Source organism: Ruditapes philippinarum, unplaced genomic scaffold, assembly GCF_026571515.1.
Source record: "Ruditapes philippinarum isolate M1 unplaced genomic scaffold, ASM2657151v2 ctg3901_1_1_1_1, whole genome shotgun sequence".
NCBI classification, from domain to species: Eukaryota; Metazoa; Mollusca; class Bivalvia; order Venerida; family Veneridae; genus Ruditapes; species Ruditapes philippinarum.
The window spans coordinates 3,042-20,051 of NW_026863972.1; the positions used below are offsets into that span (position 1 = coordinate 3,042).

Below are 17,010 nucleotides of genomic sequence, written 5' to 3' on the forward strand. Positions count from 1 at the left end.
GAAAATCACGAACATCGCCTTTTATTTTCTCTGCTTTTGACCTCATGCTCTTTCTACTCTCTCTTTTATTTCTCAATATCTTACGCCTACCTAAATCAGTCATTTCCTGTAAATACTTTCTCAATCTATATTTCTTTATCACCTTTCCGCTAATAATTGTTTGCAAGTGGTCAATGTCCCTAGGGTTTTCAGCCATAGTTGTTTTAATTTCTTGAGTCATACACTCTGCATAAATCAGTTGTTTTCTAACTTCTGGAACCTCTCGCGGTTGGAGTCCAGCCTTCTTCAATAAAGAATCTGTTTTGCTTCTAGGGGTTGTAGGTTGCTTCTTTTGAGCAGATTCAAAACGCTCAATTCGTTTCTGTGCAGTTTTAAGTTTTCTTCTTAGCGTTTCATTTTGGTCTTCTAAAGTTTCAATGCGCTGATATGATCTTTTCAATGCGCGTGACTGTCTCTTCTTCGGAGCTTTCTTACCATTTGGTCCAGACTCTCGTGTGTGAAATGGCATTTTCACTGTTAGTATATCTTCGTTTACAGTACTACTTACTCCATTAGCATCTTCATTGCACGTGGCTTTTATTTTTTCACCTTCAAAATTACTTTCAGAAGCTGTTGTCTCATTATGTTGATCGTCATTATGTTTTTTGTGAATGTTATAAAACTTTTTCCCATTCTTTCTATTATTTGCCCGCCTGTACTCTTTTTCTTCATCAGTAAGTAGCTCTGTTGGTTTATAATAGCCTTTGACCCTTTCCCGCTCTTTTTTTAACCACTTTTCACCTAGTTGCTCTTTTTTTCTGGCACGGTACTCTTTCATGCGTTCTGATTTTGATTTAGCCATCCTGGAATAGAAAGATAATTATATCTATCAGGGTACTTTAAACTGAGTTTAAACTTGATATTTCTATTTTATTTTTAATGGAAATAATACAAATTCCCTTTGGATTAAATTTTTATTGTGATCTTTACAATTAATTTTACACTGTTTCTTCAAAATACTTATAGGAGCTGAAGAAACATATTTCTAATTTACGGGACAAAAAAATTTAATTTACGGGACAGAAACATAAAATGATATATCAGAACATATTCATTCTTTTGTGTAATTATACTAGAAATTAATCAAAGTTGGTAGATATTACATTGTGCATAAATCGAATCTAAACACATCTAACAAACAGTTAGCTTAAAAGTTACGTGTGAAATGTACATATACAATGAAAATGTAAAGATGTAAAAATCCGTTTCCTTTTAAACGCACTTATTCCAAAAAGGACAACATTCAAAATTGATATTGTTTTACTTAATCACGTAGATACATACAACATTATTTTTGTATAAGTCTTGCACTTGCTATTTTTGTACTTTTTTAATAATTACCCCGTCAGGCCGGGGACTCATTATTTCTAATTTACGGGACTTTTTTTTCTAATATACGGGACGAAATGTTTTTACGCAGAATAAATGCCGGTGTTTATTACCGACACTTAATTTTGACATATATTTATCAATAATGATTTAGCTAATGATTTTGTACTTATATATAATAACACAATCGCTAAATGAAAATGAACATATGTTTCAAATATCTACCTAGTTTAAGTTTTTCCGCAAGTCAACTTCTTTTCAAAAATATGGCGGCGAACATGTGACGTTTACTTCCGATTGTCTATTAAAGGACGAATAGGGGTTAAAATAGCGAAACGTGTATAATATACACAATTAAAAACGGGTTTATGGCGGGTTTTGTCCCGTAAATTAGGACTCGTAAATTACAAATTCTACGAATAAGTGCTTATTAAATCACCAACATATCTATATTTTTAAAATGAATATAATAAACTTACCTTCTGAGGCTTATGCAGCATTGCAGTTACAACTTGTGAAGACAATATCTGTTCTGTCATATTAAATGAACAGACAAACAGCTTGAACTCAAATGTCCCGTAGATTATAAAGCTTATTTTCCGTTTTGATCAACTCAAAAGCAACCCTCTTCATATATTTACAAAAAGAGACATTGAATTAAACTTACTTTATTTATTTTGGATGACATATAAGACATTTAAAAATTGTTCATTGTAGTAAATACAAATATATTTCCCAAGTCTGATATGGTTTTTGAGTTTGGACTCGTAAATTATATCCAATTTAGCGACAGAAATAATGTGAAGATGAAAAACACAAATCTATAAAAAAACAAATATTTCTATTACTGTAGTTAAATAAGGTAATTGAATATTGTAAATTAATACATTTTTTTGATTTAAATACTCGTCAATCTATATTTAAACAACCTAAAAGTATAAAAGAAATGTTTGGCGACATAAGAAAATGCGGATCCTAGGGCCATTCCAAAAGTCGCATTTTTCGTGAAAGTCTTCATAGTCACTATAAAAAATGATTTTTCTTATCTGAAATTGACCTTTCTATCGGAAAGGAAATGTTTTTTACAGACAAACTTATTTCAACGTGTGTTATGGACCTTTAAAGGCTGGCGACACATATTGGCAATTCTATATGAGAATGGGTCACAAATGTTCTTTGCAAGTGTATAGTAAGTAAAACGAACAATTTCTGGATAGTAAGTCGCACGAAAACAAAATAGTAAGTTTCACAGTAAGTTTCCATTGGCATACATATACATAAAAAGAAAGTTAAAGTTCATATGTAAAGAGATAGAAAATACTTATTTCAATTATTCAAGATCAAATATTTCACTTTTTGTCTATAGAACGAATGCTTAATTGGTTGTAATCATAATATATCAAATGAACTTTTGATGGGATTTGATATTACATGGCTCATTCCTATTCTGTTGCGATAGTAGTTCTTTGACCTCTGCAGTTTCAGGTGTGTCTTGGCCCTCATTTTACTGTAATTAGAAAGAAGATGAACAAATATAATTGTTTGTTAATTGGTATGGTGATGTTTATTTACTGAATGCTGATGTTTTTATATGGCGGTATTTGTTACATTTAGTCACTGTGCTACTTAATTTATGAAAATATATAGAGGAAATCGCAAGAACAAAAAAACTTCTTACAAAAAACAACAACAACAACAAAAAAAAAACACACAAAAAACAACAATAATACAGTGATACAAGATATGATTAAGGCACACTGTGCCTCAGAAATCCATATTGTTTTAATTCTTTAGAAATGTCAAACATGTGTTTCATAATGTTTAAATAATGCATCAAACGCATGATAGAATTTTATTACAACTGAAAAAGGTAGCGCTGAACATTAAGTGATGTGTCGTTAAGGTAGCAAAATGTAAACAAAGTAGTATTTTGACTTCCATACGAAATACTTATTCACTAAAGGTATACCATTTTCCAACAGAACCAAAGATGCAAAAGGTAGTTTGAGTATCTAGCAAATGAGTACGTTTTCGGAAACTGTAACAAGATACCAAAAATAAACAGATCTTTTTTTTAAATAAAAATAATAGCATTTTAGAGGCATAATTGACCTTTAAAGAAAAACGAATACAGTAAACTTCACTTATAGCGAACACGGTTATAGCGAACTTCCGGTTATAAGGAACAATTTATTTTGGCCCGAATTTTGCCCTTCTTTATTTAATACAAAAATATACGGTTACAGCGAACACGGTTATAACGAATTATCGCTTATAAGGAACTCATTTGTAAGTACCAATTTAGTTAAAAGAACAGAAAATTACACTTTTATAACGAACACTAAAATACCGGCTGTCCGTAAATAGATTCCGCATCAGTACGTAATAGTTTTCTATTTGGGATACTTTTAGCATGAGTTCTTGTCACCAAGATAAAACAGTTATTCCTTTTATTGTAATATTTTTTTTCTTTCATAATTTTGCTCGAGTAAATAAATTATGATCATTTATAATCGGTTTCATACAGAATCACGCATGCTTGTAGGCATAATCCATTGAAAAGTACAAAGTTTGCTTGATTGAATTGAAAATAAATCTATATTTTCATTAAAATATAATATAAGATCTTCAATATAAAAGGAAAGGACAATCGAAGAACTTGTTTATTCTTCATCATGGAAAGAAAACAAAAAGCACTGAGTTTAGAAAGAAAATATGATATTTTATGAGAAATTGAGAAAGGGAGTAAAACTAAAACTGAAATAGCAAAGGATTTTCAAATTCAAAAAAAGTTCAATCTCGGGTATTGTGTCATAAATAGAAATAAATGACTAATTTTTCTTAATCAAATGCTCTTCAAAATGACGGAAGATAGTAAACAATCAGTTCGTTATATGTAAATCTGTTCGCTATAAAAACTCCTGATAAAAGGAACTAATTCGCTATATGCTTACAAGGAACTCCGGATATAAGGAACATATTTTGAATGTCCCGATGAGTTCGTTATAAGCGGAGTTTACTGTATTTGAAATCAAACAGTCAAAGATATTTACACTTTTTAAAGTGACTTATAGGCAAGTGGAGTAAAAAATATTTACATAAAACAATCTTAGATGCTGGGTTTCAAATCACACCGTCAATGTCGGGACACCTGAGTTAAAGCATCGACGTTTTGTTAGCTAATTTGATGAAAGAATTCAAGGACTCTGGTCGGACTAGAATCCATAGCGGTGAGAAGTATGTGTATAAAATTCAGGGACATTAAACTCTCGGCCATGGACGCCCTGAATATCTTATTTACTTACTCTATCACGAACAAAAAGTAAGAGTTTACGACGCAACACATTTGCACATGGTAAGAAAGTAAGCGTATAGTAAAACATAACGTTTTAACAAAACTTCTTGGGTTTATTTATAAAATCTGCCATTGTATAAAAGAATAAATTTAATAAAAACTTGGTATACCAGTTCTATGATGGCATTAAATATCAATGTGAAATGGCGAATGTCTTCTCCTTTGCGTTTTTGGTCCAAATTGCAGATACTGAAAAGTAAATGATGGTGTTGTAATATTTCCTTCTGTACAGTTATTTCTTTATATAGCTAGTTCTAAGGATAACGGATGTGGGTCCAGTCTAACGTGAAAAGGGGCCAAGTGTAACGTACATTGTTGAGTATCAATGTCAATGTCTCATTTAGTTTTTTTTTAAGTTAAGTAATCTTTAATGAAATTATATGAATATGAATACATGTATTATGAAATAATATGAATTATTATTAAAATACTCTCTCGATATTTGTTTCTCTGTCACCGTAGACGGAACACACTTGCAAATTTGAAACCAAATAATTATAAAATAGTTTCGTCACATTTAAGTAAGCTATTGGAAACTGTGCGTGTGACTTACTATTTTGTTTTCGTGTAACTTACTATCAAGAAATTGTTCGTTTTACTTACTAAACACTTGCAAAGAACATTTGTAGGCTGCAGACCTTCGAACAAAATTTTATATGAAATTCTACGATAACAGATGTCAATAAAATGATTGATTTGGTGTCTTAAGTGCAAAAAGAAGGTTTATTTTCCTTTATTTTGGTACCAAGTTATATCGCTTCGTGCGAATTACTATCGCTGAATGTGCAATTTTCACACAATTCAATCAATGTTCTCAAAAACCACAAAACGTAGGATAATGCACTTTGTATTATTATTTGAAGAAAATTAGCGCGCATATGAAATGCTAGGTTTTGTTTTGACTTAAGAAACGTTTGTCACCTTAATTTAACATAATAAGGTACTTACCGGGTCTCAGCAGTCGCCATTTTCTCGTGGGTATTACTACACAAAGTCACGTGATTCCCCCCCCGTGAGTATAAAAATCGTATAAACGATGTGTTACAATTATCAATTATCTTTATAAAGTGTTTATACTTAAATATTGTAATCTACGATACCACTTTTGCAATTAATGTAACATAAAGATTCCCATCAATTCCATTCAGCTTATTGAATATTTAAATACTGCTGAAGCATGTACTATGGGGCATGTATCTTAGATATACCACTACCCCTATATACCACTATACAAACAGGAATGACGCCCTTTCTTATTGATCTTTTTTCCACATATCAATCAATCAGTGCCTACAACATTTTAATAATTCTGTTGTTTTCGGCGTTCATTAAGATTCTGTATGATTAACTGAAAGTTGCCTCAGTTGAAATGGTTCGATAAAAATACAATATTGTCACAGAATTATAAACAGGAGACATACATATACATATAAACAACATCATGCTACTGGGTACATTGTATAAATGGACCAGCTCACGTTGAGCATGAGGAACACCTTCTACGAAAAAGAGAAAGCAAGTCAATCAGAACATTAATTTACTTATAAAGTGTAAAAAAAGTATAAAAATAATGAGGCATGTGACGACCCTGTCATTGTCCTGGTTCATCATGTTAATTTAATTGATCTGGACATATGCAGATATTTTTTGTCTCTTCGTCAATGGTGATTAATCTGACACCTCCTGTAGTTTTTCCTTATGCTTAGGATAATAAGTATGAGTAATACAGAAAACCAAATAACCCAAAGTTGTGAAAAAAAGAGTCAAGTTTCTTCACTTTTCCTTATAAAGATTTATCCAATCAGGAACTCCAATGTTGATATGTCTCATAGCTTTTGAGTTATGCTTTAAATAAGAAATACGTTTGAAAAAAGTACTAGCACTTACTTCAAAATGTACTGCCTTTTTCAATAATGCGGGTCATTTATTAAAATTTTAAATGATAATGAAGTTATGTTTCGAACAAAATCCAATACGAATAAGTACAAAGTTTCTATATTAAACGCACCCCTGAATAATTGTGTCAGTATTAAACATCGAAACTCCTTCAAGCTATGTGCACAACTTTGTTTTAATTTTAATTTCTGCAATTAATTGTTTGCAGTATCATTTTAGGTCTGGACTGTCTATTCAAATTAAAACAAAGTTAGACTTTTTCCTTCTCAAGTAATTGATTGTTTGGACAAGGAATTTACATAAATTGCCACTGTGACCTTGAGCAGAGAATTAATGTGCATCATGAACTGGCAAAGGTTGTGTCTTTACCAAGTTGCACAAATTTATCTTTATCCTTGTCAAGATATTAACCATACATTTTTTACACAACTTGGGAAAAAGGGTTAAACGAAACAAACAAACATTACACAACATGTCACTGACATTATGGCTTTTGACCTTATTACCTCTAAATCAAAAGTTTCATCTGCTAGCAATGAACAATAATCTAACCAATAAACATAAACCATGCCTTAGTTCTTATCAAGCTGATGGTAAAAGTAAGAGTCGTCTACAAGAAAGCCATGACGTACTTCCTTTTTTCAACAATCGGAGCTAAATATATCACACACATCTAATTACTCTTCTAAATAAAACATACTAGCAGCCATAAGTTATTTGCATTCTAAACCCGGACATTAAACCACACGTATTTCTCAGATCAAATTATTTTTCCTTGCTTGTTATATGACGAATTTTTATAAAAAAAACATGTTTTAAATTTTCAATGTTACTGTAATTTTTTGTTATTACTTAAAGTGTTATTTCTTAAAGTGATCTTATGCTTCATTTTTCACTGTAAAGTTGTCTTGTATTAGTAATATATTCATAGATTGGCTTTTATAATAGCGATAAACAAATAATTGATAATGAAAATATAAAACTACAAAACTACATATGTACATAAATTAGAAAATAATTACCCCGCTCTGTTAAGAAATGAATAATACCGATATATTCTGAACGATTTTATTTTGAACTTATTGATAAGTTGTTCATATTAAATGAGCCGCGTCACGACAAAACCAAAATTATATGTTTGCGCCCATCATGGATCCAGACCAGCCCGCGCATCCGCGCAGTCTGATCAGCATCCATGCTGCTCGCTATCAGTTTCTCTACTTGGTATATGGTTTGTAAGCGAACAGCATGGATCCTGATCAGACTGCGCGGATGCGCATGCTGGTTTGGATCCATGCTGGTCGCAAACGCATAGTGTTGGTTTTGTCGTGCCGCGGCTCAAATAATAAAATTGAACACAGTCATGGCTGACTGTTTAGTTTTACTTTTACAAAAGAATTACATAAACAAATTAGATTACTTAAGAAAATATGATCTTAACAGTTCTTATAGAAGCTAAATACATTTTAATACTTTGAAATTCCATGATAACCGCCATGAAAACACATCTGCAGATATTTCTTAATTCAAAATCTCGCCATTTTCTTAATATCTAAATTCAGAAGACGCCGGTTTAACGTTGGGCTAGGACGGTAGCTTGCATACCGTATATGGACAGATCGACTAACTCAAACCGAGCCTGTAAGAAAAATATTTGTTGATATGTTCATCCTCGTTTAACTGAGGCTTAATTATGTTTGAATATTAGCATGATTTTTGTCTTTTATATTATTGCATTGATTGCTCGCACTGAAATGTATTTATTACTCTGAAATTATATGATGTGTATGATGATGTACTATGTATAAATCAAAGAAATAAAAGTTCTGTTCTGTTCTGTAACAGTTTCATTTTAGTCGTTTTGGGCGTTATCTAGCATTTTTCTTCTTCTGTTTTATAACTATATTTTTTGTCATACAAATGCACTTTAAAGACCAAAGTGCGATGATATCTATAGATAAGCAATTAGATATTACTACAGTATATGGATCTTTGAAGATGAAAATACAAGCAATAAAGTCCATTTGAAATTGATAAATTAAAGTTTGTATCGTCAACAGTATGTAGACATCATCTGTTAATCGTGACGGTGGCTTTTCCTAAAAAATAAAATGCATTTTTTTTATTATTGGAACTAAATATTTTAATGGCGCTAATTGAATATATTTACCTTAAAGCGTCACTTAAAATCTTGAATAGACTTTAACAGCCTTAAGCGCATTCTTTGATGATTCACTTGATGTCATATTGATAACAAAGGTACATTACACTTGTATATTGCTTTTGACGAAAAAGTTAATTTTAACATTCAATTTTCGTCTTTGATTCTGATTTAATTAGTTTTTCCTGACAATGTTTCAAACCGGCGTTTTAACCAAAACACAAGTACTTACTTTTATTATATTGTAAACACACTATTATAATTATTATATGCCAACCTTCTTTAGCACTTTTTCATGCACATTGACTCGTTCAAAAGTACTGTAACAATATAACCAAATAAATGATACATTAAAAAAATTAAAACATCAATATTGCTCAAGTCACAAATTTAAATCAAATGTAGTTTAAAAATTAAAAAGATTCACACAAATAATAAAATACAGGTAAGACTTAAGAATTGTTAAAAATAAAAAGCGAACCTAAAAAATAATCAGTTTAAATAAAACCTCTTTAATAAGTGAGTTTTGAGTGCTCTCTTAAACACTTTTAAAATTTCACAGCTTAAAAGTGTTTTGAGTAGGGCATTCCAGAGTTTAGGGTCTGCCGTCATAAAACCACGATCACCATAACTCACAGTCCTACTACGCGGTACAACAAATGCTAAGCAATCATTCTGGGACCTAAGTTGTCTGGAAAGGATATAAATGTCTAGAATATTTCGTATGTACGTAGGTGCCTGTCCATGAAGCGCCTTAAACACATATGTAAGGAGTTTTATATTCGACTCTGATGTGCACAAGAAGTCAATGTAGTTCCTATAAAACTGGGGTTATATGGCAGTTTCGCGGTGTCCTGGTAATAACACGAGCAGCCGTATTTTGAACATTTTGGAGCTTGTTGAGAACGTACTTTGGAGATCCGTATAGCAACGACTTACAGTAATCTAATTTTGATGTCACTAACGAGTTTATCAAGGTTCTGGTTGAATCAACATTCAAGTATTTCCGAAATTGACATATTTGTCGTATTTTCCAGAAGCATGAACGAGAAACTGAGTTCACATGTTGTTCCATGTCTAAATGAGAGTCCAGTACGGCACCAAGGTTTCTAAATGTTTTTTTTACAGAATCACCGACTCGTACAGTAAGATCTTCAAAATCACTTCGTTTGATACAAAGAAAATCACCTCTGTTTTCTCCGCATTCAGTTTCAGAAAATCATTATTCATCCATAGTATGATGTCATTATGTCATTCAGGCATGCTTCAATCCGTCGCATGGTCTCATTGCGTTAAATGGCTTCCTTTGGTTTAAATGCCATGTCCCCCTCCATCGCCAAGAAGTTTTTGGACTTGTGAGAGGCTAAAAATGACCCAAGATCGATCATAAGGTAACGTGCAACCAACACTGAAAAGCAGTTGACTCTATCTCAATCCATTGAGAAGTTGCAGCACTTTGAAATCAATTTTGATGGAAAAAATCAACGCAAAATAGTGATTTTTGGCAATTTTGAGATGTCCATCTTTGCCATGGTAACAGGAAATTTAAGCCTGATCATGTTGCAAAGACAATGGTCCAGTTAACACTTGTGCCAAGTTTGATTAGTATTGAAGCAGTTTTTGTAGTTTTATAACAATTTGAACTCGTAATGGGAGACTTTTTAATGAAAATAGCCATTTTTCCCGAAATGCTTATGAAGTAATGGGTTAAACAATCTTTCATCAGCCATGTTGGAATGGGGGTCAAATTCACAGGATTTGTTTGTAGAATTGTGAATAATTTTAGAAATTTCAATATCAGTGACTACTAAAAAGTTTGAAAATTGCTCTCCATTGAAAGGCGCTGTAGGGATAACATTGTCTGCTTGTTGGTTAGATTTGGTCCTGGCTATACGATTACGTATGCCTTAAACCTTATCCACAAAGAAGTCACTAAAGTCTTGTGCTAGAACGTTTGCAGGTTTACCAGATGGCAGCACAACATCTGTGTTTTCATCCATCAAATGCCGGGTCATTTTGACAAGGTTTTTCATATCACGACCAATGACTCTACTTTCTCAGTGTAGTATTTGACTATGCACCTATTTAGAAGCTTATTCGTAACAGCGCATCGGTTTCAACAAATTAAGTGATCAATTTTCAATCCAGTCAAGCGCCACTTACACTCTAATTGACGTCTTAAATGTTAATCATCATGAAGTTCTTGGGAATACCATAGCTTCATTGGTCTTAGTACAATGCTCTTGGACTTAAAGGGTGCGTGTTTGTCAAGGAGGAGAGAAAGGCCATTGTTGTAGGCACTACACTATTTAAAATATCTGATGTCAAAATATCTGTTTTAAACTCATTAATATCTTTTGATTTTAATTTTCTGTAAGTCACAGTTTTTAGTACTGGTGGTGGTTTTGACATACTAGCATTAAATACAACAGCGAAGTGATCACGAGACGTGTTCCCATTATTGACTGGGAGTCCAGAATCAGACATTTCTACATTTGATACTGTTGAATCTGTTTCTCTGGCAATGAGCACATCTAGTATGTGGCCTGCTACATGAGTTGGGTTAGTGACGTGTTGTCGCATGCCACACGCTTCCAAGACACTTTTGAATTTTGCAGTGTTAGGGTATGAAAGATTGTCCAGGTGAAAATTAACATGGCCCACCACAATAATATTGTTCTCAGCAGTTGTAAATATTGCAAGAAATGTCGGCCTTTTATCATCAAGAAATGTACTAGTCTTAAAGATATTCTATTTGTTTGAGGGCGGCCTATTAAAACACAGCTAATCGTAGAGAAAAGTTTTTTACAGTGATATTGCAGTCTATATATTCAAACGAGGTAATATTAGTATTGCGACTGGATGCAAGCATAGATAGTTTTTGGGGTGCCATGTAAATAACCGCTACTCCACCACCACGACCTTGGCGAGGAACATGGGCAATTTTGTATCCACTAGGTACTAATTCGGCAATACACGCTGTGTCACCAGGAGCCACATTTCTGTCACAGCGATGATGTCAAAATCATTGGATATGATGTATTTAGAAAAGGCCAAACACTTATTTTTCACTGATCTTGAATTGTAACAGCATATTTTAATCTTAGTTTGCCCTTTACAAACAGTGGTTCAAATGTGATCTTTCTCAAATTGTCAAGATTAACACTGTTTATATTGGGATTTAGTCTATGTTCAAAATTTTTTATTCTTGTTAATACATTCTGAGGTAAAATTCTAATGTTATGAAGGTGAACTCAATCATTTGTGTCCCATATTTATTTTTTCAATGACACGACCCCCTCTAGTACCCCTTTATTGCTTTAGTATGTCTAGAAGTTTTAATGTTTCTAGTACACAAGGATCAAATTTGACTGGTGATAATTGCCTTATATTATGTAGGCTACATCTATTATATTGGATAATCCCTGGTAAACACTGATCAGCTTTATCCGCCTTAGGCATGATACACATATCTGAAATTTCAATTGAAATAACAGTTATGGTCATAAATTCCAAATTTTCACAAAAACTGCAAATTTATTCCTTACAAAAAGTATATATATTCAATCATTACACATATATAAACACACATTACAAATATAGGGGAATCATTTAGTATTTCTTGTTGAAATAATTAAAAGTTCACAGAGCACATTTATTGCAACCTACACCTGGAGCATACAGTTATAGAATAGTATAATTTCTTTTTTCCGAACTAACACATGTATTATATTGTTAACAGAAAACATGTTAACACAACTTTGGGATTTTTTATTTAATTATAAACTCAAGCCTTTTGGCGCTCATCCTTTGTTCGAATTCCTCCAAGAACTTTTGATTCTTTCATGTGAGGAAGCTATATAGCTAGTGTACGAAACGTCGGTTGTTCTACTCAATTGCCCGCTTGTGCCTGAAATAATGCAAGGAGGGGCACCTTAGGTTTTCCTCCACTAGTTTAGTTAGAAAGTTTCCATATGACGTCTATTGAGTTGGTATAAGATAAAAAAAAAACTAACCAAAAAATGCTTAATTATTGTACAGTTTACGAGTAGTCTCAATACTTCGACTGCAAGACCGATCGATTTTTCATAATGGTATAATATATTAAATATTTATCGGGCCTAAGACGAGCATTGTCTTTGCGCTAGTTTACCTGTATCTGTTTGTCTTGGACAATGAATGAAATTCGGCATTCATCCAATGGACACAAGGTTTGCCACTCAAAAGGAAATTGCTTATTTATATCGTGTTGTCCAGCAGTCAAACTAGAAGCTCTTAAATTGAAAGACGGCACGTTTTCATCAACCCCGAAGAATCAAATAAGAAATGAGCTGCGTCGTGACAAAACCAAAATAATGCGTTTGCGACCAGCATGGATCCAGACCAGACTGCGCATCCGCGCAGTCTGATCAGGATCCATGCTGTTCGCTACAAGTTTCTCTACTTGTAATAGAGTTGGTAAGCGAACAACATGGAGCATGATCAGACTGCGCGGAGGCGCAGGCTGGTCTGGATCCATGCTGGTCGCAAACCCACTATGTTGGTGTTGTCGTGACGCGACTCAAATGATGCTAAATTGTAAATATTTTTTCCTAAATTTTTTTTAATTTATAGTATCTGTGTTACAGTTTCCAAAAAACATATTCGTTTATGCAGTTATACATGAGCTTTCTTTATTTAGATCTTTGTGTCAACTGGTACAATTATAATAATGATTTGGCATTTTTATGGAGGTCAAAACACTTCATGTACTTTGTTTACAAATTGCTAAATTTATGATGTATACATGCATGTGCAATGCTACTTTTGTCAGTTGTAAAACATCTATCATGCTATTTATACATTATTTAAACATTATTAAGAATATTATTGACATTTTTAAAGAATTGAACCCCCCCCCCCACACACACACACACATCATTGAGGTCTGAAATAGTGAACAAATGTCTTATATAGACCCCACGCACTTATTTTCGTTTCAGAAGTGTTGTTGAAGAATTGATGACTTTTTTGTGGCAGCCCCTATTAAAAATGTACATGACGGGGTACCAGAATGTGGATGTGGTAACCCCCTCGTCGCAAAGAAAACATTGGACTTGTGAGAGGCTAGAAATGGCCTCAGGTCGATCTTAAGGTAATGTGAAACAAACGTTTAAAAGAATTGTGACTCACAATCCATTGAGAAGTTGCAGCTTTTCAATGCTTTTCAAAAAATGCGGTATAGGGTTATTGGAGATCAAGATTTCATTTTACAGAAACACTCAAGAATATAACATGCGTTCCTAAATTAAATGATATTCAAAATAATACCTAGGACTGAACATCCTGTAGCTATGGATACCGTTCCCACGTAACTGCATAGTGCTAAAAAAACAAAAACATCATAGTTGCAAAATCTAAAAACTATATAAAAAAGAAAATCAAGGAACCCAAGCAAACAAGAAAAAGAAAAAATCATTATTTAAAATCTGATTTAATATCCAATCAATAACTTTATTCAATGCACTTATGATGAACAATATTTATGCTGAGCAACAATAAGACTCCAGCATGGATACTGCAATTTTTTGTATTGTTATGAAAATATATTTACATAATGAATTAAAGACAGGAAATAATGCTGCTTCTAGTAGGCTATTAGAATACAACTTCGACTTTAAAAGTCACAGTTTTTCGTACTGGTGGTGGTTTTGACATACTAGCATTAAATACAACAGCGAAGTGATCACGAGACGTGTTCCCATTATTGACTGGGAGTCCAGAATCAGACATTTCTACATTTGATACTGTTGAATCTGTTTCTCTGGCAATGAGCACATCTAGTATGTGGCCTGCTACATGAGTTGGGTTAGTGACGTGTTGTCGCATGCCACACGCTTCCAAGACACTTTTGAATTTTGCAGTGTTAGGGTATGAAAGATTGTCCAGGTGAAAATTAACATGGCCCACCACAATAATATTGTTCTCAGCAGTTGTAAATATTGCAAGAAATGTCGGCCTTTTATCATCAAGAAATGTACTAGTCTTAAAGATATTCTATTTGTTTGAGGGCGGCCTATTAAACACAGCTAATCGTAGAGAAAAGTTTTTTACAGTGATATTGCAGTCTATATATTCAAACGAGGTAATATTAGTATTGCGACTGGATGCAAGCATAGATAGTTTTTGGGGTGCCATGTAAATAACCGCTACTCCACCACCACGACCTTGGCGAGGAACATGGGCAATTTTGTATCCACTAGGTACTAATTCGGCAATACACGCTGTGTCACCAGGAGCCACATTTCTGTCACAGCGATGATGTCAAAATCATTGGATATGATGTATTTAGAAAAGGCCAAACACTTATTTTTCACTGATCTTGAATTGTAACAGCATATTTTAATCTTAGTTTGCCCTTTACAAACAGTGGTTCAAATGTGATCTTTCTCAAATTGTCAAGATTAACACTGTTTATATTGGGATTTAGTCTATGTTCAAAATTTTTTATTCTTGTTAATACATTCTGAGGTAAAATTCTAATGTTATGAAGGTGAACTCAATCATTTGTGTCCCATATTTATTTTTTCAATGACACGACCCCCTCTAGTACCCCTTTATTGCTTTAGTATGTCTAGAAGTTTTAATGTTTCTAGTACACAAGGATCAAATTTGACTGGTGATAATTGCCTTATATTATGTAGGCTACATCTATTATATTGGATAATCCCTGGTAAACACTGATCAGCTTTATCCGCCTTAGGCATGATACACATATCTGAAATTTCAATTGAAATAACAGTTATGGTCATAAATTCCAAATTTTCACAAAAACTGCAAATTTATTCCTTACAAAAAGTATATATATTCAATCATTACACATATATAAACACACATTACAAATATAGGGGAATCATTTAGTATTTCTTGTTGAAATAATTAAAAGTTCACAGAGCACATTTATTGCAGCCTACACCTGGAGCATACAGTTATAGAATAGTATAATTTCTTTTTTCCGAACTAACACATGTATTATATTGTTAACAGAAAACATGTTAACACAACTTTGGGATTTTTTATTTAATTATAAACTCAAGCCTTTTGGCGCTCATCCTTTGTTCGAATTCCTCCAAGAACTTTTGATTCTTTCATGTGAGGAAGCTATATAGCTAGTGTACGAAACGTCGGTTGTTCTACTCAATTGCCCGCTTGTGCCTGAAATAATGCAAGGAGGGGCACCTTAGGTTTTCCTCCACTAGTTTAGTTAGAAAGTTTCCATATGACGTCTATTGAGTTGGTATAAGATAAAAAAAAAACTAACCAAAAAATGCTTAATTATTGTACAGTTTACGAGTAGTCTCAATACTTCGACTGCAAGACCGATCGATTTTTCATAATGGTATAATATATTAAATATTTATCGGGCCTAAGACGAGCATTGTCTTTGCGCTAGTTTACCTGTATCTGTTTGTCTTGGACAATGAATGAAATTCGGCATTCATCCAATGGACACAAGGTTTGCCACTCAAAAGGAAATTGCTTATTTATATCGTGTTGTCCAGCAGTCAAACTAGAAGCTCTTAAATTGAAAGACGGCACGTTTTCATCAACCCCGAAGAATCAAATAAGAAATGAGCTGCGTCGTGACAAAACCAAAATAATGCGTTTGCATCCGAGCAGTCTGATCAGGATCCATGCTGTTCGCTTCCAGTTTCTCTACTTGTAATAGAGTTGGTAGGCGAACAACATGGAGCATGATCAGACTGCGCGGAGGCGCAGGCTGGTCTGGATCCATGCTGGTCGCAAACCCACTATGTTGGTGTTGTCGTGACGCGACTCAAATGATGCTAAATTGTAAATATTTTTTCCTAAAATTTATAGTATCTGTGTTATAGTTTCCAAAAAACATATTCGTTTATGCAGTTATACATGAGCTTTCTTTATTTAGATCTTTGTGTCAACTGGTACAATTATAATAATGATTTGGCATTTTTATGGAGGTCAAAACACTTCATGTACTTTGTTTACAAATTGCTAAATTTATGATGTATACATGCATGTGCAATGCTACTTTTGTCAGTTGTAAAACATCTATCATGCTATTTATACATTATTTAAACATGATTAAGAATATTATTGACATTTTTAAAGAATTGAACCCCCCCCCCACACACACACACATCATTGAGGTCTGAAATAGTGAACAAATGTCTTATATAGACCCCACGCACTTATTTTCGTTTCAGAAGTG

The 17,010-nt window shown here is 33.2% G+C and overlaps 1 long non-coding RNA gene across 1 annotated transcript; it reads right to left on the reverse strand.

Annotated features, from left to right (window-relative positions):
• Positions 1–2,606: 2,606 nt before the first annotated feature.
• On the reverse strand, positions 2,607–5,735 carry LOC132723975 (uncharacterized). The gene is made up of 3 exons (XR_009624825.1): positions 5,672–5,735; positions 4,834–4,912; positions 2,607–2,875 (listed from the first exon to the last, which is right to left on the reverse strand). It is a non-coding gene; the product is annotated as an uncharacterized LOC132723975 (long non-coding RNA).
• Positions 5,736–17,010: the final 11,275 nt, after the last annotated feature.